Source organism: Rhinopithecus roxellana, chromosome 10 (genome assembly GCF_007565055.1).
Source record: "Rhinopithecus roxellana isolate Shanxi Qingling chromosome 10, ASM756505v1, whole genome shotgun sequence".
Classification (NCBI taxonomy): Eukaryota; Metazoa; Chordata; class Mammalia; order Primates; family Cercopithecidae; genus Rhinopithecus; species Rhinopithecus roxellana.
Window position 1 is genome coordinate 16,084,001 of NC_044558.1, and position 22,004 is coordinate 16,106,004.

A 22,004-nucleotide genomic window follows, 5' to 3' on the forward strand; every position below is an offset into this window, starting at 1 on the left:
CATTGCGGGGGGTGGGGAACCTCAATGAATGGCAAAGTTATGCAGATAACAAACCAGAAAGGAATTATTCTGGAAGTCAAGAATAGAACCCAGGCCGTTATTGTCAAAAGGCAAAGCCTTAACTACTGAGTTACAGCATTGAGCAGCTTCTATTGCTCTTCCCAGAAGGCGCCTAGAGAAGCCAATTTCAAGCTTGCAAAAACTTTTTAACTGCTTAGGATGATTTTGAGGGCTATGACATGAACCTGAAAATTCCTGTCCTCTGGATAGTGGAAACCAAGAGAAAGTATCCCCACATGGTCACAAGCTTACGCTCTTAAGGACACAAAACAAGAGAGACAGATTTCATACAGTACTGGTTTCAGAGACCCCTAGCAAATTTGTAACTGATCAGACTGCTAAGCTGGCTTGAAAAGCAGGCTTATAGGGGTCCTAAACCCATGTTCTATCCTGTGACACCCTTCTCTCCGTTACAGAACACAGAAAGACAAATTCCTAGCACAAAATACACCAGATTTGCTATAGCCTAAGACCAGTATCACAAATCCTTTTTTCTTTTAATCAAACCCTCGCAGAGAGATGAATAGTGATGTTTACTGTTTACACAGACAGAGAAAGAGAGAGACCAGAAACCCAGCTGGTAAGAATTTCTTACCCTTTTTGCTGGCAGACTAGGTTTCCAGTTCTCTTTCTCTGCAGCTTCCAGAAGAACGGAGTGGCTTCTGATGACCCAGCTCACTTGCGCCATAGCTGTGGGGTTCAAGCCACTTTACAAGAGGAAATCACCCTTTTCTGGTTTATGGAACCATAGGCAAGATTCTTGCTTTGCAAGATGCTGCCCAATGGGCTGCATGGGGAACCGAATTAATATTTTTCATCCCAGCAAAATACACATAGCAAAACAGACACTAGTCATCTCATTCGGCACCCAGTATCAGCCTGGCAAAGCTCAAACTTTTTCCCGTTGGTCCCCATTGTCTTTGATCCACTCCAAGTGGAGAGAGACAAACTTGGAAAGGTAATTCACAGTGGGGTCTCTGGGCAAGGCGAAGAGCAGTCACTCATCCCGAGACAGGCCTTTGAGCTTTCTTCAGGGCTCACCGAATGTAACCAAACAAGGACGGTTCTCTGAGTTAGGCCTGCTGGACTTCAGCAGTTCCTTCTGAGATCCCCTCCACATATGCAAACACACACAAAGATGAGACAGAAGGCCTTCCGAATCAAATGATCCCTAACAAAGAACTCCAAGAGTATCCCTTCCAAACTGTCCTCCTATTCGCCTTCTGAGAAGCCTCCTCAAAATCTTCCTGATTGAGACGTCTGTGGAACCGAGACTCTTCCTACTAGTTAGAAAGAGCCAACTGAGACCCCCCCAGGAGACAAACAGGCAACCCACAATGGGACGACAGACACAGATAGCGGATGGTGGAGCTACAAACAGACACCCCACAATGGAGCTACAGACACCCCACCACAGGGCTACAGAACTGGTCGGGAGAAGGAAGAAGGCGTCGGCAGTGCCGAGGATACTCATCAATCCAGACACCCAGCATTGGGGCTACAGACAGACACCACACAATAGGGCTACAGGCAGACACTCTATGATAGGCTTATAGTTAGAAGATTTCAAGGAGCAAGGGCTCAGCTAAGCACCCTGGCTGCATTCTGTAATCCTGGGTGGCTAGTACCAGGCCCACAGCTTTGCTTTCTGGCCCCTCAAGGTTAAGCACCTGCTACACTGGAGGTGCGAGGTGATTCCAGAGTGTTGGCGATAACACTGTAATGGGGGATACTGGCCAAAGCACTTCATTAGGTGGTGGCAGAGGGGTCTGCCCTCATACACATGTGCACTGGTGAGGGCAAGGTAGTGACAAATGCTCACACATGTAAGTGCCAGCCAAATGGTAGGGTGAGGCTGTCGGTGTGTCAGGGAAGGGTGTGAACAGGCTGCAGTGGGAGGAGGCTGTGGTTGCATGGGTATGCATTGGCTGGGATGCATCTGCTGGATCTCTCCAACAGTTAGGCGAGGTCTAGTGGTAAAAGACCTATGGCAACAGCCACCAGGAACCCCAGTGCCAGCCACCAGGAACTCCAGTGGGCATCTGAGACTGGGCTGCAAGCAGATGCAAGCAGGCAGGGACCCCAGATGAGGGTGTAGAGAGGGAGGTGCTCATGTCAGACTGGCCCTGTCCAATGGGCAAGAGTGCCCTGCTCTGTCAAAGTTTGACAGTCAGCAAAGGCTAGAGCCATCTGGAGGAGTGTGGTGAGCCTTTGAGTATGGGCATCCCTGGCCACACTCCACCATAGTTGTTGCTACACCAAACCCTCTGAGCTCTGCACAAGCTGGAGTCCTGTCCCTGCCACCTACACAAACAGTTCTCCCTCTCAGCTCAAATGTCCATGACAGTCATGGAGTCTCTTGCAGCTAGGATTCCAGAGGTCTGTGGTAAGAGTGGGCCAATTCTCATCTATTTAAGCCTCTGGGGGCCAGGAATGAGTCCTCATGCTTAGCAGCCCTACGCAGGATTCCAGTTTCCTCTCCCTTCAGCCCAGGGTCTGTGTCCTCCCTCTATCCACTCTCAATTCCTCCCTTCCAAAGATCTGTTTGGAGGGTGCCAATCTCCTTGGTCTGGTCTCTGGTGGGAGAAGCTCTTCACAGGTGCATCTAGTCAGCCATCTTAGCTCCCCACTCCTTCTCTTTCTTAACACACACCACATCAAAGCTCCATTACCAAAACAATCACAAAACTGTTAAAAATTACAAAAAATACTTTTTAAAGTTTTAACATAGATGTGGTAACATATAATAAAATGTATAGATCTGAGTTGTTTTGACAGAAGTGAGATAGTTGGTGAAGAGACTCAAGCCCAACTCATTTTTTCTTGCCAAGAGTTTAAAAACCAGTCTTCTAATCCATGTTCCCCTGGAAAATATGTAGGATGATTGCTTGAGGGGAGAGGAAATCTTCAAGTAAGCCAATTTCTTTTTTGTTGGTATCACATAGCTTTGTAAAGTCTGGAGATGAAAGGCTAATCAAAGTTATTGCAAACATTACCCTCTCTTATTACCTTTGAACCAAAGTGAAATGAAATGATGTGCAAGACTGAAGAAGGAGAATGTCTATGTGGATATGACTTAAACATCACAGTGATCAAAGATAAACTCTAAATCTTAAGTTTTGGCTGCAGACAGGATGTTTACTCTGTGGGCCTGAAGACTCTCCCTTTTCCTAGCATTGTCCATCTGTCCCAATGTGAATCCAGTGAACTTTTCATGCTACCACTGTCTTTTGAAGAATATATTTTGAGGTGTTGGAGTTAAAGTTTTAGTACCTGTCTCTACATAAATGTATGTGATACATAAGACCAAAAAATTGAACTGACCATATTAAAAATAGAAGTTGTGTTAAGGTGCTAGGGTTATGGGGTTTTATTTTTCCATGAATTTAGACAGTATTCAAATTTAGAGTTTAGTAAACTGTATACTCTATAGCCTTGATAGAAAAAAATGTAAATGGAGTTTCAGTTAGCCTAATTTGCCCTTCCCCAGAGAGAACACAACAATGAAAGACCAGTTACGGCACAGTAGAAAGAAGCCTATATTGAGGCAGGATGTTTATTTTCTATCTGTGGTCTTGGAATTATTAACAATGTAATTTTGAACAAATCACTTCATATCTCTAGTCACAATTTTCTGCAGAACAGAGCTAATGTTTTCCTCAGAAGGGCACATTTTTAGGTGTTTCAAAGATACATCTGCATCTGTCATGTTACAGGAGAGCAATTTCCTGTATGTAACTAAACAGTTATTTACACCTGATAGAATTTACACACGATAGATAGTGCATGTGAATCACCCAAGGATCTTATTAAAATGAAGACTAATTCAGTAGACCTAGGGTGGGGATGGAGACTCCACATTTCTAAGGAGCTTTCAGGGGATGAGGATGTTGTGGGTCCAAGCACCACTCTTTAGATGGTAAGCGTTTAGACCTCCTGTGCATCTTCCTCTTGGAGAGATCAAGTCACAGACACCGTCAAGAATGTTCTTTCTAGGAAAAGGGAAAGAAAAATTCAGCTTGGAAACTAAGTTTGTATTTCAAATGTCAAAAGAAACACAAATTATTTTGGGCAGGATTAAAATATAAATGGTTGAATTTGTAATTAAAATGTCAACTCTAAGAAGGCACTAAAAGAATGAAGGCAGTTGATCAAATACCATTCCTTATTTTTAATGAGATATGCTGGGAGGTAAAGGCAGAGGTCGTGGTTTGTTTTGTGCGTCTATGCAAAGGGCAACTTGATTATTATCTTGTAATAATTGAGAATCACTTCAGACAATGGTTGGGTTAATAAAATTCTTTTTTTATTGGAAGGTTTCCTCAGCAATGAAAACTTCCATTTTTAATCATTCAAATTTGTACTTCTCATAAATATGGAAATTGGACTAGGAAATATTTTTTTTTTTTTTTTTTGAGACAGAGTTTCACTCTTGTTGCCCAGGCTGGAGTGCAATGGCACGATCTTGGCTCACTGCAACATCTGCCTTCTGGGTTCAAGCAATTCCCTTGCCTCAGCCTCCCAAGTAACTGGTACTACAGGCATGTGCCACCATGCCCAGCTAAATGTTTGTAATTTTAGTAGAGACGAGGTTTCTCCATGTTGGTCAGGCTGGTCTCGAACTCTCCACCTCAGGAGATCTGCCTACCTTGGCCTCCCAAAGTGCTGGGATTATAGGCATGAGCCACCACCACACCCGGCCGGAAATATTTCTTTGTGTAGAGGGAGAGGGCATAAAGAGAAATTGATTAATGGGTACAAATATATGGTTTGATAGAGAAAATAAGACCTCATGTTATATAGATCAGTAGGGGAACTATAGTTTATAGTAATCTATTCACAATAATAATCTTTCACAATAGCTAGAATGAAAGAATCAGAATGGTTTTAGCATAAAGAAAAGACAAATATTGGGCTGGCTGCGGTGGCTCATGCCTGTAATCCTAGCACTTTGGGAGGCCAAAGTGGGCAGATCATGAGGTCAGGAGTTTGAGACCAGTCTGGCCAACATAGTGAAACTTCATCTCTACTGAAAAAATTAGCTGCGTGTGGTGGTGTGCGCCTGTAATCCCAGCTCTTTGGGAGGCTGGGGCAGGAGAATCAAGTGAACCCAGGAGGCAGAGGTGGCAGTGAGCTGAGATCTCCCCATTACTCTCCAGTGTCGCCAGGGGACAGGGCGAGACTTGGTCTCAAAAAAGAAAAAAAGAAAAAAGAAAACAAAACAAAATGAAACAAAACAAAAAAACCCCAAATATTTAAGGTCATGAATATCCCAAGTATACAAATGGTAGGAAGGTATTATTATGCATCAATAAAAAATTAAAAGAAACTTCTAAGTTTTAAAAATCAGTTTACATAAAAAGCAAGCTCATTTTAATGAATTTTTAGGATCCAGGATCTCATTCTTAACTTTGTATGTTTAAGATGTTGTATTATAAAAGGTTAACTATAATATCAATATTGCTAATTTACACTAAAAAAATAAAACTGTCCATTATAACAGTTGTTTTTTACTTCTAATCAATACATATTTTCATGTAGGCAAACCAGTAATGATGTTATGAGGGAGACATGGTCTCAGAACAGAGGAATTCATTATATGATCTAAATGCTCAATATCATCAAATTCTGACAATTTAATGTTTCAGTCTCCACAATGGAGATGCCTCTGCAATGGGGAAAGTGCATACCCCAATCTGTATGAACAGATACCACCATTGTTCAGGATTCTGCCTATAATTACCAAAATGGTACATAACTGCTGAATACCAGCCCAATGTGCAAGGGAGATGGGACACTAGAGTCAATCCATCAGGATACGCTCATCCTTACACCGCAAATGATGGAGTCATTGTTTTTATTCTATGCTTTTTTCTTGACCACCACAGCCTCTGTTTCTAAACACACACTGAATGCTGCTTTTTTCTTCCTTTTGGGATAATAGAATAGAATTAATCATCCTCTTCAAATTGTGGCTAACTGAGGTCATTCTAAGACTGCATGTTTATTTGGTGATATTTTATTATTATTTTTTCACCAGCCCCTGTGCCCAGTTCCATTTCCCCATCTCTTTAATAGGCACACACTCTAGTAGTTGTAATGTATGTTCTTCCAGTCCACTTTCCATATGTGTACTGAGCTTTGAAAAATGTAAGGTGTGATTTTGACAGTTTTATATACATATACATTTTATGCCAAAAATAAAAGTTATAATTGCATTCTCTTTCTTACAATTTGTGTGCAAGATTATGTTCTTGATGACCATTAATGTTAGGAAGTCTAGTTCAAAACTTCTGACTTTTACAACAGTAGTTCCTCTCTGTGTATATATTACACATGACATAGCCATTCCACTAGCAATGATCATGTGAGTTATTTCTACCTTGTTACCACAAGCTATACTATGTGAGCATATGGCACACTCAATCTTTTGATAGAACTTTCTGGTGTCTATATTCAAGAGTGAAATTGCTAGATTAAAAAGTATAAATATGCACCTAACATTTTCTATTAGGTTTCCAGTATTTTATTGCTCATTTTAGAAGTTCTTTGTGTATTCTCAGTATTAACCTTGTCAGTTATAAAAATTGCAAATAGTTTTCTCAGCCTGTCTTCTATTTATTTGTTTTGTCTAGAGGGTCTTTTACTGCAAAACAACTCAATTTTGATGTAGTCAAATGTGTGTATTTCTTTTCACGGCTTGTGTTTTTAGGGTGAGTATGGTTTACAATAATCTATTGTATATTTCAAATTAGCTAGAAAACAAGAATTTGAGTAACACTATTATAAAGAAAAACAAAACTTTAAGGTGTTGGATATACCAATTCAATCTTTACAAATTATATGAATGTATTACATTATCACATGTATCCCCAAACCATATGCGTCTATTATGCATCAGTTTTTTAAAAAGGATTTTTTTTCCTGATTACAGTCACAGAGATATCTTGTGCCTTTTTCTTCACTATTTTACATTTACAGTTTTACTTATAGTTTATTTTAACATATGGTAAGAGGTAGACATCTGGCCTTATTTTTTCTCCACATAATGACTAATTATCCTGACAGCATTTATATAATTACTTCATTCTCTTCCAAATTGAAGTTACCAAAATATCATATACTAAGTCACATGGCTACAGAAGTCCACTTGTGAATTCTCTTTTTGCTCTACTGGTCTGTTTATCTGATCTGGCTCTAATACCATACTATTTTAATTATATGACTTTGTAATATAGCTTGAGTACAAACCAGAGATGTAATGTCATAAAGATATTAAACCCTTTCTAGTTTAAATACTTAATGTTCTAATAACCATACTGAAACTTTTTTTTTTTGAGCCACACAAATTGGTTCTAAAGTTTGTATGGAAAAGTAAATTAAGAGTAACCAGAAAAATATTATAGTAGAAAAGAATGAGGGGAATTAGTTCCATAATATGTTAAAACATAATATAAATTCACTATAATCAAAAGATATACTATAATGAATTGTATAATGAATTATATTGTATATAATTAATTGTATAATGAATTATAATGCAAACTAATGGAATAAAGAAATTAAAAATCAATCATAAATATAGTAATTCTGCATATAATAAATTTTAAAACTCATAATCATGAAAAGACAGACTTTCTAATAAGAGGTTGTGATGGCTAATTTTAGGTATCAACTTGACTGGGTTAAGAGATACCTAGGAATCTGGTCAAACATTCTTCCTGGGTATTTCTAGAAGGGATGATCATTTGAATCAGTAGACCGAGTAAAGAAAATCTACTCTCACTAATATAAACTTGCATCATCCAGTTCACTGAGGGTCCAAACAGAACAAAAAAGTGAAAGAAGAGAGAATGTTAAAAACTGAAAACCGGCCGGGCGCGGTGGCTCAAGCCTGTAATCCCAGCACTTTGGGAGGCCGAGACGGGCAGATCACGAGGTCAGGAGATCGAGACCATCCTGGCTAACAAGGTGAAACCCCGTCTCTACTGAAAAATACAAAAAACTAGCCGGCCGAGGTCGTGGGCACCTGTAGTCCCAGCTACTCGGGAGCCTGAGGCAGGAGAAAGGTGTAAACCCGGGAGGCGGAGCTTGCAGTGAGCTGAGATCCGGCCACTGCACTCCAGCCTGGGTGACAGAGCAAGACTCTGTCTCAAAAAAAAAAAAAAAAAAAAAAAAACTGAAAACCTACTGTAACCAGTGAATATTACTATAAAGTAAGCTGCCAGAAAAACCTTACAGAGAAAAGATTTCCTCTACCTGACCTTAGAACAATAGTGACTGTAAATCCCTAGCCATGTGGAAGGAACTAAAGGACTAAAAACTGAGAAAGAATCTTAAATTTCATTTAGTCATTTTATTGTTAGTAAAATTTAAAATAAACTATTACTAGTTTAAAATTACATTTTTACCATGGAATAAAGCACATAATTATGTTAATATTGTTAGATATTTAGAATAAGAGACAAAAGATACAATTATAAAATCAAAGAGGTTAAGAAATACTAAATCTGAATGGGAAATATCAGTGGAATTCATATTTTATTCTTTAAAAATATGTATTTCTTAATTCTGGTTATTAAAAAGGCCTAAAAGCAATGATAACCCAAGCACAGGGAGCAGGCATAATGCCCAGATTGTGGTTTCTAAGAAATATTTCCCACTAAAAGAGCTTTGGGTTCTTTACAGAAATGACAGATTCCAGCTCTGGGGCAAAAAGTATACAAAATAAACCTGTGTATCTTATGCCAGAAAACAAGAAAGCTATCAAATTCTTATGGCTTTGCATAAAAAGGATATAGAAACCAACTTGAAGAAGTTCTCACTTGCCAATATAGAAAAGCATTTTAGCAACCCCTGCCAACTTCCCCCCATGAAAAGACTGCACCTAATGAAAACATATTGAATATGGAAATATAATTCATTTGTAAGTGAAATAAACCATGAAGACAAAGATGCCAATGAAAATGAAGGCAAAAGAAAAAAAAAGCTCTCAGTCACAATTGCAGGATGGCAAGCTAACTCTTAATATTGAAAACCAATAATTAAAGGGAAAAAAATAAGTATTTATCTTTCCCAGTTCGAGATGTGTTCCAGGCAATCAAATAGACCAAATGAATGAGGGATAATTTTCAACCAAAGTATTCCACGTAGTAGATGCAGAAGAAATTGTAAAGTTGAAAAGACACAGTTTTGTAATTCTGCAATTAAAAGACAAAAACGGACTCAGGCAATGGTCATTATCTTAGTCCATTCAGGCTGTTATAACAAAATATCATATACTGCATAGTGTATAAACACAAAAAAATATTTCTTACAGTTCTGGAGCCTGAGAAATCCAAGATCAAGGCACTGGCAGATTCAGTGTTTAGTGAGGGCCCACTTCCTGGTTCATAGAAGGTGACTTCTTGCTGCATCTTCACAGGATGGAAAGAGACAAGGCAGCTCTCTGTGACTTCCTTTATAAGGGCCCTGGTCCCATTCATGAGAGCTCCACTGTCATGAACTACTCACTTCCCAAGAGCCCTATCTCTTAATACCATCACTATGGTGATTAGATTTCAACATAGGAATTTTGGAGGGACATAAACATTCAGACTATAGCATTTATTAATGGTTGGAGATACCATTAGGTAAAAGACTGATAAGAAACTTTGCTGATAAGGAAGTTTACCACCTGCATTTACTGACCAGTCTTAGGATTATTAAAAGAAAAAATAAATTGTGTGCCTCCTGATGTAATGCTATATGAATTACATAGCACCACTTAGGAAGTTTTCTTGGCCAACTCCGCCCTGTCACGCCCCCACACCACCCCTGCCAAAAAAAAAAAAAAAAAGTAAAAACAAAAAAGTTGAACATGAATTGAGTATTTACTTCTAACTTCTACTCTAGTGGAAATATGGGGGGAAAGGACATGTTAAAATATCATGAAGAAGCCATCAGCCAAATCTGGAATGTGGGGTATTTTATAAGACAAATGACTGTTTTTCTTAAAATGCCAATGGTATTTTAAAAATAAGGAGTTGGGATTGCTATAAATTAAGAGACTGAAAGGTGACTTAAGAGATAATCAAATCCGTTGAGTAGGCCTCAATTGCATCTCATAAAAACAGACAAACTTTATTTCTAATTTTGGGACAATTGGACACATTTGAAAATAGCTGGCCGGGCGTGGTGGTTCACATCTGTAATCTTGGCACTTTGGGAGGCCGAGGTGGGTGGATCACGAGCGGGAGTTCGAGACCATCCTGGCCAACATCGTGAAACCCTGTCTCTACTAAAAACACAAAAATTAGTTGGGCATGGTGGCGGGCGCCTGTAGTCCCAGCTACTCAGGAGGCTGAGGCAGGAGAATCGCTTGAACCCAGGAGGCGGAGGTTGCAGTGGGCTGAGATCACACCACTGCACTCCAACCTGGGTGACAGAGCAAGACTCGGTCTCAAAAAAAAAAAAAAAAGAAGGAAAGAAAGAAAATAGACAGTGAATTATGATAATAGGGTATTATATAATACACATTAAGAAATTATTGGTATTTTTGTTAGGTATGGTAATAGTGTGTTTTAAGAAAATGTCATTTATGTTACTAATACTGTTATCAATTTTGAGATTCTTTCTAAAGTAGATAAAGATCAAATTTCATGGGACCTAGGATTTACTTTAAAAAAAAAACTTGTGGGCCGGGCGCGGTGGCTCACGCCTGTAATCCCAGCTCTCAGGGAGGCAGAGGCGGGAGGATAGCTTGAGCCCAGGAGTTCGAGACCTGCCTGGGTAATACAGCGAGACCCCGTTCTCCACAAAAAGGAAAAAAAAAAAAAAAAAAAAAAAAGACAAAAAAAAAAAAAAAAAAACTTGTGGCCGGGCGCGGTGGCTCAAGCCTGTAATCCCAGCACTTTGGGAGGCCGAGACGGGCGGATCACGAGGTCAGGAGATCGAGACCATCCTGGCTAACACGGTGAAACCCCGTCTCTACTAAAAAATACAAAAAAACTAGCCGGGCGAGGTGGCGGGCGCCTGTAGTCCCAGCTACTTGGAGGCTGAGGCAGGAGAATGGCGTGAACCCGGGAGGCGGAGCTTGCAGTGAGCTGAGATCCGGCCACTGCACTCCAGCCTGGGTGACAGAGCGAGACTCCGTCTCAAAAAAAAAAAAAAAAAAAAAAAAAAAAAAAAAACTTGTAATAAAAGGGGTTAATGTGAGGGAGGGGAAACAAATATGGCAAAGTGTTGATAAATGTCAACCCGGGGTGCTTGGACTCTTTTATTTTCTTTAAAATAGTTAACACACAGTATGACCCGACCAGAACGTGGGAGGGAATAAAGGAGGCAGGGAAGCTGGAGAGCAGAAGGAGAGTCCTGACCTCAGGTCTAGGATGCTGCCTGTGCAGGTGACCGCTGACCATGCAGGCTACCTATCACAAAAGCTGCCCAGCAACCAGCAGCAGGTTGAAGGGGACCAGCTGCATGACAGGCAGTGCAGCTCAGGCTGCCAATGTTCCAGGCAAAAATAATCCATGGAAATCAAGCCAAAGCTGGCCTCAACAGACCAGATAATTAGATACAGGAAGAAAATGTTGCCAAGTCCAATACGAAGTTTGGTTCTTGTTTGACCATTTCAGAATAAAAATAAAATCAACATGTAGTTATGTACTCAATTCATAAGTGAAGCAAATTACAATTGATTCTGGCACTTATTCAATGAGGCAGAAAAGTTTATGATTGCTCTTCCCTTGTAATAATTTCTTATATATTGAAATACATGATAAACGTACTTCTTGACTTTCTACTGAGATTAAAAAGTTAGAATCAGTTTAGCCTTTCTTATTTTTTCCCAATCCTTTTATTATTTTTCTTCTCATTTGGAAATCTCAAAATCTACATTGTAATTGCAGAGTACATCAACATACTATATAAATATCAGTAAACTTTAAAGGAAAGATGTAGGAACTCAATGAAGAGCAAGAATTCTGCACATTAAACAGTAATCATAGGAGTGGCATGGACTGATGGGGCAGATAATTGGCCTGCAAATAGTGGCTCAAATTACACTGGCATTTTCCACAAAGCAAATTCCCTTTAAAGTAAATATACTATAATATCCTCCATCCAGAGATGGAAATCCTTCCTTCCTTCCTGATGGAAATCAATCCTTCCTTCCTTCCTTCCTTCCTTCCTTCCTTCCTTCCTTCCTTCCTTCCTTCCTTCCTTCCTTCCTTCCTTCCTTCCTTCCTTCCTTCCCTCCCTCCCTCCCTCCCTCCCTCCCTCCCTCCTCCCTTCCCTTCCCTTCCCTTCCCTTCCCTTCGCTTCCCCTCCCTTCTTTCTTTCCTTCCTCCCTTTCCCTCTTTCCTTTTCTCTTCTTCCTTTCTTTATTCTATAACACAGTCAGATGACTAAAGAAGCATTTGTGTGTGTGTGTAAAGTCCTCATAAGGATCAGCAGGTTGCCAGTTAGATTTGCATATAAGACCTACTCCTTCCAAATATAGGCCTTCTGCCTCTCTCTCACCAAGACATCACTTTTTATCATTTTATTGTCTCAAATCCAAAAACATTGTCTTCCAGTCTTCCATAGGGTATTCAGTTACCCATCTTGATTTCTTTTCCTTACTCCTTTTTAACTTCAACATACTATGACGCCCAATCGAGTAAAGATTCCATGAAGTGTTTAGGTTGAGAGACAATTTTCCAGGTGACTTATTTTTTGCTTAATGGAAACTGAAAGTTGTATATACATTTCTTCTGCTTAAGGATGAGAAATTACATATCAAAGAGAATAAAAATTGCAAAGGGGAACCAAATAATTCCACTGTTCTTATTTTGTTTAGAATTAAAATATATGCTATGTTAAATATATGTAGGTGTGTTGTTTAGTCATTAAACCCTCAGTGCCCCATTTATCATGTGTTTATGCAACTGATGTGATGTGGCTTGGAAAAACGAAATATTAGAAAAATGGATGCCCTTAGTTTGGTTTGTGTAGTGTTATACACTAATTTTTAATTTTTATTTCAGTACCTGCATATGGTTTAGAAATTTAGATAGCACTAAAGTCTCATTTTAAACACCCCTCCCCAACTCCCAGCCCCTACACGCAGCAGTTACACGCCCCACCTTCCCACCTCTGAGTCCTCCTGCTTAAGGAATATTATTTTTCAACATTTTCAGCTACTATTCTAGCATTACTTCCATATATCCAAACAGTATGCTTATTGGCCATTAATTTTTTTTTTCAAATTAGGATACCTAATGTCTTTCTACTCTGAAGATTTAACCCTTTTACATTATACTCCACTCCAGTGAACCTCCCCTTTATTCCAGTACATATATTTAATAAATTTTAGTTAAATCACTATTAGGTACTTGGTATACTATGATTACATTTTTTTTCTTGCATACCTTTTTCATTTCTCCTGGACTTCACAATCCTTTTTATTTGCATAGTTTTCTATGTATCTAGAAAATTCAGAAGGTGAGGAGGAGCACTGAACATCACTATGCCTCTCAGGAATTGGCTGAGAATAGTTCTCTAGCTGACATGCATCCGGGGTCGATGGGGAAACTGCTCCTAGGAGACAGGAGGCCTAGGAGCAGTGTGTGCCGTAGTGCTGAAAGACCTTGGGATCTTACTAGGGTACAGACATACATAACACTGCAGAGAAAGGAAGGCAATATATGTTGCTTGGAGAGGTTGCATGCTAAAAATGAAAGGAACTCTACTTACAAGAAGCCTCCCAGTGACATGATAAATATTTTTACTAAATGTATGCCTAGGGTGCCAAGTATGTAGAGCTTAAAGGGTAAGTTGAAATTAAGACCTTGTAAATATGTGAAATCCAGAGGAGCAAAAAAATAAAAGAAAATAACATAAAATAAAAATGGCTCAGGGAGACTGCAATGCCTTAAATGCTCTAAGAGATAAGGGGGTTGCATATAGATAGGTGTTTTCCCCCAAGGATAGGGGACACTTTGTGATGAGGACAATGTATCTCTCAGTGTGACCACTGTGGGAAAGGAATTTCAGCTCCCAGGTTGTGAGCTTCAGACTACTGCTCAGACTTAATGGCCTCCTGCTGCCCTGATGCCAAGACATTTTCCCCCCTTATCTCTCGTATTTTATGACTACTCTTCTTTCCAAGCTAATACTGAGCTTTGACCTTGGTATACTTTTGTAGGTATGGGTTGTCTTGAGGTCTGGATCATAAATTTTACCTAGGAATTTTGCTATAGATACCAAGGATTTGTTTTATGCCTATGAGGCCAGTGATGTGATAACCTCATATCCTATTTCGTCTGACTGGAAAAGAGATACATACATTCTAAAAGTCGAAACAACAACTTTGGAGGTGTCAGTGGAAGACAGCACAAGATGAAACAGCTGCTAAAGAAACCCAGATTAAGGTAATATCCTGTAACTGAGTTGGGCTAAAGAGAAAACTGATTTTGAACTTACATTTTTTAATGCACGAGAAGGCTCTTTTATCAAGGAATTTAATTCTTTCTGGTAACTTCATCTTTGGGGATGTATATATTATTAATTTTCTGGGTATTGTACCGTTTGATATACTATGTTTTTGTTTGGACATCTCTTATAATCTCAGATGAATTATAGTGAATAAAGTTACTGGGCATAAGTCAAAGTGTGAAATAAAGTTGACTTTTTATGTAGACAGCATCACTGACTTAATGAATGTTCTGATCCACACCGAAGCATTTGAAGGTCAGTCATTAAAGGGGCCATTTCACAAATTTCAGGAGGATGTATCAGGGCCCCTGGTGGTAGTGTGGCCGGGCATCCTGAAGGACAATTCATTCTTCCATTCATACTTCCAGTTGACCAAAGGCTTGGCTGTAAAGTTTATTGGCTATGACAGAACAAAAATTTGTGGAATATTGATGAGACTGCATGACCCTATATTACTGTTTTGGCCCAGAGACAAGGGTATTTTTATTTTCCATCCTACTTGCGAAATAATCTCGTATGTCACATCCTTACTCACTCCTTCCTTCAGAGGAGCATGAGTAGAGTCCAAACATTCTTTGAGTCGTGGTTTTTTACTAGTGAATGGGGTTACTTTGATTTAAAACTAGAAAAATGGCACCATCTAGTCAGAAATTTAGTTGCCTTACCTTGTTCTTTAAGACTCCATGAGGAAAGAGAAAAATAAGGGCTTTTCCCGGGAGGCCCAGCTAAGGCTGCACTCTCAATTACAGCTTCTTGTATGCAATTGGGTGAGTAAATCAGATCAGCCTTGCCCAATTTTGAAAACTTCTTCAATTTGTGGTGCGGGAAAAAATGGCCCATCATGTTGTTAAAGTCAGTGTTGTCAAAGAATGCTGCCCTTTAAGACAAAAATCAGCACTTAATTGACACTTGATGAATAAACCTGACACTTGAGTCTCATTAGCTATCAACTCCTTGTGCCTATTCTCTATTACTTCCGGAAGGGTGATTCTTCCATTCCTTCCTTTTGCAAAGCTTCCCAGTGTGTCCGGTGACTATGAAGTAACTTGAACTATCACGCTTACATCAGCCAACCATATGACCACATTGGTAGATACTTCGGTAGGCCAAGCTGATGAGCATCTGGCAAAGTGGGTCTCAATCCTGGACTGGAATCATCTGGGGCACTTAAAAAATTATACCAGCTGGCTCTACTCCCAAGGGATTTGATTTAACTGGTCTGAGTTGCACTCCCAGGGTTGATGTTTTTATAATGGTCCTAGGAGTTTCTAATATGCAGTCGGAGTTGAGACCTAAATATGATTAGAAGCTGAACAGCAAGTATAATTACTTCTGAAACAAGCAAGACATTAGGCTTCTAGGTAACACGACACTACTTCAATTAAGCCTTCTTTATTTTCTCCCATTCCTTCAACCCTAGTTTCCTCAGGGAAGAAGAATAATTAATGATAATTATTATCATTAATAATTTACAGACTTTGTCCAAAGGCTGTAAAGGGTAACATCTCTGGTGTTAATCCTCATCACAGCAGTTATATTTTCATCTTATGGAAAAATCAAAGGCTAATGGTATAATAACTTTCCCAAGGTCACACTGGTGAGTGGAAAAATAGGATTAGAATACTGGGCTGTTTGAATTAATCCATTATCTTATTTCAAACTTATTTGGTAAATAGTTTCACAAGTTTACATTTTAACACTGATGTATCTTTATTTATTGAGATTCATTGTATTTGCAACTGTTTTAAGAGAAAGGAGATGCAATTTGCATTTACTCCACTATCTTTAGTTATAAATCAAAGGTACAACTCAAAATTTATTATTACCAGTAACTTCCAAAATGTCAGAGGTGGCATAGCTTGCTTAGTAGTTAAAAGAGTATTGGACTTGGAGCCAGACCACATCAGTTCAAATCTCACCTCTATAGTCTGTCCAACCTTGAGTTTACCTAACACCTCTGTGCCTCAATGGTTTCCACATTATGTTTAAGTGTTAATGTCATTAATTAATTCTGAATTATCAACTTAAAGTATTGCATACTAAGGTTTTCTCTCTAATCTTCCTATGCTCCTATCTTTTGTTTTACCCCCATTATTTATTTTTATCATCTAGCCAACAGCTCTTCTAGCCTACTAGCCTAAAGTTTCCAAGACTTAAGGTATTGTAGGCTACCCAAATATTTTTACTTTATGGCAGAACACAAACCAAACCTAATTTGACTGCAGGTGTTAAAACTCATGGAACTTGGCAGAATTAACAAATTTTAGCTGTTTGTGGAACAACTTGAACGTCGTGACTCTGCACCTTGGGTAGGATGGTGGTTTCGTATGCTGGAAACCTGTAAAGATGGCTGCATGCCAATCCTTTGAGTCAGAGACTTTGAAAGTCTCTGCAGAAGCTCTGTTGGTCAGTTTTATTCTCCAATAGCTGCTTGAGAATAAGTAAATACGTGGCTAATATGCTGTGCTAGTTACAAGTACTGTCGCTTGCTTGTTCTGCTGGTTTACAAAGTAAATGTGTGAGTTTAAAACTTGTCACACAGAATGTTGTAAATTACCTTTGAACCTGGACCGTGGTGAGAGGGAACTTTGGCACAAGTACCAATGTATATCTGCAATTTGTAAAATTCTTCTTACCTACTTTGATGCAACAATGTCATTATCTGGGTTCCTAAGCATTAGTTTAGAATCAATCTTCATATCTTGTCTCAACCTTTTAAAGATTTCATGGTAATTATAGAAATAGAAAGTCATTCAGTATGCTGAGCATCTCTTATTTATACATTTATGATATCCGTGTTTAAGAAGACAGACAAAAGTATCCGGTCAATATGAGTTTACTGTTTAGATTGCAAGATAATGCATAAAATATAGGTAACATATAGGTAGTAAAGGTAATCAATGCTGTAAATTACAAACACAAGACATGTGGTCAGATAAGACTTCAAGGAAAAGTAATGGCTTAAAGGAAAAGCCTTGAGGAATAGGGTTAGTGAGATTACTGTCATATGGGAATGACATGAACAAAGGTATTGCCACAAGAATAAGTTAGGTATGATCACAAACAGGCAGGAAAGGTTTGTGTTCAATATCAGATCCCTTTTAGAAAATGTACGTTTAGAATTTTGCTTGGCCTTCTGATTAATCTTTTTCACTATACAAAAGCTATTTTTGAAGTAGCTTCTGTAGTGTACTTCGAGAACATAGGCCTTATTCTGACTTTTGTCATAGAATGTTGAGGGAACTAGGTAGTACTGATCTCTAGGATCACCCTTTTCTGGCAATGGCAGAAGGTTGAGGATTACCTGTTCACTGGTTCACTGCTTGTTCACCACCAACCTACTGTTGTAGGTGCCATCATGATGCCAGAGAGCTCATTCTCTACACAGCACTGCTTACGCCCTTGCTGATAAGCTAAGTTCTCTTGTCGGAAGTCATATGTAGCATCTTGAGTTTTAGCTCCTTCTACATCTAATAATGGGGTAACGATGAATGGATAGAAAGACTTAAGATAATCCTTAGATTTCTACAGATGGGCTTTGTTTTCTACTCCCTCCAAGTAATAGTAGCAGAGGCTTGATCAGTACAGACCTTCTTCCAAACCAAAGCATCAAATGACATTATGGTTCAGGGTATAAATTCTGGAGCCAAATTGCCTCTGTTTGATTCCGGGCTCCCCAGTTTCTAGCACTGTTGACTTGGCCAACATATTTAGTTTCTTAGTGCATTGGTAATTTTATCTGTAAAATGGAAATGATAATAAATGTCTACTTTCTTGAATTGTTCTGAGATATTTAAATGTTTAATATACGCCTTTAAAAAGTTCCAGGCACAAAGTAAGAACTCAAAGCGTTGTATAATTGTAGTTATAATTACATATTTTTGTTTACTAGTATTTTTTCTGTCACTGAGTATTTCCTACTACATAGGATACATACAATGGCCAAAACTTCAAATGAACCATGAGAGGCTTTTACATATTTTCTCATTTGAAAAAATCACCCTATTATATTCACCCCTCTATGTACTTGTGGAAGTTTTACATTTCCCTGGATAAACTGTGCCCTTATCGTCAGCTATCATGTAAATGTATACTCTACTATCACAAAGACTTTTCAGCAAGAAATGTTCTATCTTGCTTCCCCAGTTGCTAAGAAGGGAGAAGAAAAACAATTTTCTCTCCTCCCTTTAGCTCCCTTTCACTCCCCTTTACCCCCCTCAACACAGACATATTGGCACTAATTCTTCTTCAGGAGACTAGAATAAGAAAACAGGAACAAGGATTTTTAGTCTTCCACATTAGAACCTTTTGGACACAAGTTTAAACAAATTTGTCATATGTTAGCCACATGTTTAAAAGTCAGCCAAGTCATTAGATGTCTAACATCCAAACATAAGCTGCAGAGTTTAGAACTACAGTACAAAATTCCCTTTTTGTTCAGAGTTGGGCTACACAGTGGAGTTTTAATGTTGTATGATTTAAAGGGAACCTGACAGCCTTCTTTTTCTGTCCAAAGAATATCCTTCTTTACCCTGTGTCCCTTTTACTAAAGTATTTTTGGGGAAAATGATGAAGGCTTGTAGGCTAATGCAAGTTAGATTACTTTCTGTCCCGGGAGGATTAGGAAGTATCAAACCAGCCAGTATATTGAAATACTTAGTTGAGTAAGAGGAAACATGGGGAAAAAACAAGGCCCTTAATTAAACTTTACCCACATGATTGTCTTGCTGAGAGAGTTTCTGTTTTACTTATTTCTAAAATTCTTTGAAGGCAGATTGGTTCTGTCTAGGCCTCCACATGTTATCAGGTAAGTAATGGTTACCTCTTATAAAATAGAACTGTAAAACCAAAGTCTATTTTAATTTAAGTAAGGACAGAGATATTTGCCTTTGAGAGATGGTCTAATACTCAATGGTTGTGATGTGACATGTAAACAATACTCACTTAGTGGAAAGCAAGAGTAGAGTAACTACTCACTGTTTAGTCTTAAATGTATTTCTTCAAAAGTGATTCTCTTAGTTTATATCCTTTGTTGTTGCCAAGAAGTACAAGTACAGAAGGAAATTAACAAAGTATCTGCAAACCCTGTGAGGCCCCATCTCAAATCTAGCTATGAGACACTGACTCAACCAAATATCATTATCCAGAAAATTTTATTTCCACTTATTCCACTTACTCTCTTTGCCAATAATAAGAACAGTAACAGACTAAAACTTCTCTTGTTTCAATTTTACCTTTAGAAACCATCTCTATTTTTGTATAACTGTTAGTTTCCAATGTATTCAGTGGTCTTACCTTTACTACTAACTACTTTTTTTGGACCTTAGGATTTTTTTTTTTTTTTAAAGCTTTAAACTAAAGCTGGCTTGATTAGGAAGATAGAGTAATATACTTTTTGAGTCATTATACTCACATGCGGATCATAGCTTTTTAGCCACCTGTTTCCGATCCTTCAGTCACATTGGGAAATGCTACCTTATGTGGATGACTGAATCCATTAGGGCTGGTTAGGCCAAGGTGTCATAGTTTGGCTTTGCTTTTGGGGCTATGAATTGTTTGCGGAATAGAGCAAGTGTAGACCATAAACACTGTAGGTTAAAAATTTAATTCAGTTGTGGATGTGATAAAACAAGAAAATAGCAAATCATGGGTCTTGAAGTTTGGCCTCAATTCAGATCTTGCCTCATTACTTGTTATATGACTTTGAGCAAGTTATTTAAACTTTGAATGCTAGTTTCTTTTCTTTAAATGAAGATTTGAAAATATTCCTAGCGGGCTAGTATAAGAAGGTAACAAAATAAAACACATTTATAGATCATCAACAAATAGTAGTTGCTAATATTAACCTTAGAGATTTCTAAATTTTCTTTAATCCACTTAATATCAATGTCATCCAAAAGACTGCCAGGAAGGCTAAATAGTAGAAAGGAGAGCTTTATTGGTAATACCAGTTTGCAAACTGTGAAGAGACTGTCTCCTGCATGTACCGAAGGTGCTCTCTCTTTGAAGAACAAAAGGGTAGGTTGATTTTTATGCCTCACAGGATCTACATTATATAATAGAATCATACATATTCAGCAAGTTTAGGGTGGAAAGCCATACATATTTATGAGGGGAGCTGAGAGCATGCGGAACGGATAAACATATAGGTAACATGCATTCTATGTTCACTTTGGGGTGAGGTTTTATTGTTGGTGCAAAAGTAATTAGGGTTTTTGCCAGTAAACGTAATGACAAAAACCACAATTACTTTTGCACCAACCTAACAGCATTAAAATGAGGTGGAATTTTGCTCTTTATGTCAAAGATAAGCTATAAGATACAAAGACAGTTTGTGCAGTTTCTATAAGCTGGCTGAAACTGAATTGAGGTCTAGAAACATCATCAGGAAATAATGTCTGTAGGGCCAGTTCTTTGTCCAATCATAGTTGTGGTGATCTGGGTTAGTAATCAGAGATAGGAAGCGTCTGACAATTTGCCTGATAACTCCTTTTGTTAGAGAGTTTAGCAAGAGTGTGGTTTGTCTGGTAGCCACAGGAGTTTAAAAAGATGCCATGCCAGATGAGCCCAAACTCTTGATCTGCAGGTAACTTTTGTTTCCTTAACCTTAGGGTCCCTTTTAGTTGATAAAGGGGCAAGCATCTGTTTTGGTCTCTCAGATCACAGCACCATCATGATGAGTCTCTACATTGTCTACTTATTTTTATCCATGTACTTGATGGATCAGATCTTTTTGTAGCCTAATAATAGTTGATACTGTTTTGTTTTTTCTAAGACCACCAGAGCGGGTACAAAAGAACCAGCGACTAGGCAAGGGTAGGAGCAAAACTGCAAGTTTATTTTGGTCACCTAGCTTCAAGGGAAGAAGGTGGGTAGGGAGAGGTCTGTTGGCCCCGACAAAAGAGGCCCCCAGAGTCACCCGTACAGCTCTCAGACGGAGTTCCAACAGTCTGGACCGCAGTGGGGAACCGACCGCAGTGGGGAAGCTGGGAAGTCCGCGCGTGGCGTTCATCCGGAGCCGCTTTTCTAGGAGTGGGAGGGCAATAGGCGGGGCACGGGCGTGTCGGGGGCGTTCCGCAGGTGCGACCAGGTAAATCTTGGTCTCTTCAGATTGACATCACCTGGCGCATGCCTAGTTGGTCTGCACCTTCCCGGGTCGCCGGCTGCATTTTCGCGCGCGCTGGAAAAGTTGGTGGGGGGGATGAAGAACCCGGAAGTACACCATCTTGCCTCCATTCATCCAAACAGATACCACACAACGTGAGTGGGTCTTAATTAGCCCATAAAGCAAAGCAATATTCCTTAAGACTGTCTGTGAGTATAATGAACCTCTTATGCTGTGAAGATGTTTTCAGTCCTGTTTTGTTTGGGAGAAAAACCTATACTCATTTTTTAATTACCTGATCACGTACCGCAGATTCAAACTAATTTTGTAAGCTTTTTCTGTACGTTATGCTATATTGCCAACACAAAGATATTTAATCTCC